Source organism: Castor canadensis, chromosome 1 (assembly GCF_047511655.1).
Source record: "Castor canadensis chromosome 1, mCasCan1.hap1v2, whole genome shotgun sequence".
NCBI classification, from domain to species: domain Eukaryota; kingdom Metazoa; phylum Chordata; class Mammalia; order Rodentia; family Castoridae; genus Castor; species Castor canadensis.
In genome coordinates this window covers 135,373,577-135,376,116 of record NC_133386.1, presented here as the reverse complement: position 1 = coordinate 135,376,116, position 2,540 = coordinate 135,373,577, and the positions used below count along the sequence as shown (strand labels likewise).

Below are 2,540 nucleotides of genomic sequence, written 5' to 3'. Positions count from 1 at the left end.
TTTCTTCTTTACTGATGAATGCAGAAATGTAGAAATAGTTAATGTGGGTGCTGTGCAATGGTACAGTTTAACAAGGCATTGCTAATGTGTTCTATATTTGAAAAATAGGGAAAAATGGAAAATAGCTATAAAATTTTGGGGGGACTGTAAATGGAATTTATTAAAAGTTAGGAAAGGAAAATACAAAATACAAAGGGGCATGTGGTGGTAGAAGCCAGAAGTTGAGAGAGTGTGTTTATGTTCTTTAGATGCTTTTAAAACTTATGATAACCTATGGGAAAGGAAGAACAAAGTGATTCCCATTCAATAATTAATGATTGGGGAGGGCCTAGGCAATTCCCAGACTGCCTTAAACTCTGCCTGAGAGGCAATATTTCAAAAAATTCTTTTTTGGGGTTGCTGAAGGGGAGTGGTCCATCTTCAGTATCTGCTTCAAGTTGACAAGGGGCAACAGACCCTACCTACAAGGGGAGATTATCTCTTCTATGTCTCTGCCTTGGGACTCATTTGAACACAAGGTGCCTAAATGATTATTTATTACAGTTAAGCTCTGTCATGGAGATCTGGGTTGTTCATGGAGATCTTGTTCATTTGAAACTAATAGGGAAGTATAAGAATGCAATAAGGATGAAGGTCTCTGTCATAGCACCTCCTGCTACAGTTTATAAGAAAAGGGACTGAGAATGGATTTTCATTGCCCACAGTTCACCTGTAACTATGCTTCTCTATTACAGAGTGCAAGAACATGTCTACAAAACAGAAAAACAACAAATGTCTTTTGAGAATTGTTTGGATATCTAGACAAAGTAATTGTTGATAATAACTAGCATCTTTTTTCCTGAGGATTCTTTATTTATAAGAGTGAGGTATTAAAATTCATCACAGTACTACATAGAATTGTGTGGAAACAGCATGATCTAATTTAAATGACTGTGTGCTACAACCTCTGTAAAAAGTTCTACAAAACCATGTTTTTGAGTTTTGATGGACTAGTAAGCCTTAATGACTTTTTGTTAGCTGTATTTCCAGTAGAGTCAGTTTGCTTTAAGCAATTATAGCATTCTATTGTTTTGAATTACTGCAACAAAACACCACCAGTTGAAGCTTGAATGAAGTAAGGTGATGATGAATCTTCAATTCCATATTCTTTTTCCACCCAGGAATTTCTAGATTTCAGAGATGAGAGTTGAGAACTGCACTGTCTTTACTGACTTTGTATTCTTAGGACTTTCTGCTAGACAGAACGTACAACAGGGGATCTTTTTGCTTTTCTTCCTTTTTATGGTAGAACTCTGATTGCCAACCTAGGAATGATCCTGTTGATTCACACAGACCCTAGACTTCACACACCTGTGTACTATTTCCTGAGCAATCTTTCTCTGATGTCCTCTACTCCTCCACTATCTCTCCCAAGATGGATGGATGACTTCTTATCTGAGCAAAAGAGGATTCTATATAACTATGTGCTATTCAAATGTGTGCTTTTGCAGCCTTTGCAGATGTGGAGTGCCTCATATTGGCTGTCATAGCCTATGACTGTTATGTTGCCATTTGCAATCCCCTTCTTTATACACCTACAATGTCCCCCAGGATCTGTACCCAACTAGTGGCTGCTGCCTATGCTGTAGGCTTGGTGGACTCAGCAATCTATACTTCTTGCACATTTTAATTGTCCTTCTGTAAGTTAAATGTTATCAATCACTTTTTCTGTGACATCCCTCCTTTGCTATTCCTCTCTTGCTCAGCTACATCCATCAACGTGATGCTGCTGTTCACTCTGGGTGGCTGTGTTTGGGGTTCAGTATTTTCACTGTCCTCTTCTTGTACAGTTACATTCTTGCCACTATCTTTAGGATGAACTCAAATGAGGGCCAACTCAAAGCACCTTCTACATGTGGCTCCCACCTAACACCTGTGGCCAAATTTCATGGTACACTCCTATTCATGTATATCTGTCCCAGTTCTAGCTTTTCAATGGACAAAGACAAGGTTTCCTCTGTTTTCTACACAGTTGGAATCCCTATGTTAAACCCACTGATCTACAGTTAAAGAAATAAGGATGTGAAGGGTGCTCTGAAAACAACAATCAACACTAAATTCTGTTCTTGTTGAAATCACGGTTTTTATCAACAAATTTGGGGATTCTAAGCATAAAATCAAACACTTTTACATAGGTCACACCAACCAGTGTAACTAAGTTCAGTGTAAAGAGCAGTAACTATTGGTCTCATCTTCCATCTAAAGTAATGAAAAATACAAATAGTTTAATTTTGCCATTTTACACAAAATGTACTTTTCTTCCCTTTTTATTAATAAGTATGTAACAGTGGCATATAATGAGGTAGAGCAAACTCTTCCCACATAATTCAACTTGTTCTTTCTGTGTTATTACTAAAAATTAATATTGATTCAGTGGCCTTTTCTAAGAGTGATATTAAGTTTTGTTTCTATTCTTCCTTTGTACTGTATATTATCTTTAAATGTCCATCATTATACTTGGAAGTAAGTCAATAGCTAATATATAAATAAATTAGAATGCA

At 36.8% G+C, this 2,540-nt stretch overlaps 1 pseudogene; it reads left to right on the top strand.

The window, feature by feature from the left end:
• The first annotated feature begins 1,179 nt into the window (after window positions 1-1,179).
• Window positions 1,180-2,112, top strand: LOC109676586 (olfactory receptor 5AR1-like; annotated as a pseudogene).
• Window positions 2,113-2,540: the final 428 nt, after the last annotated feature.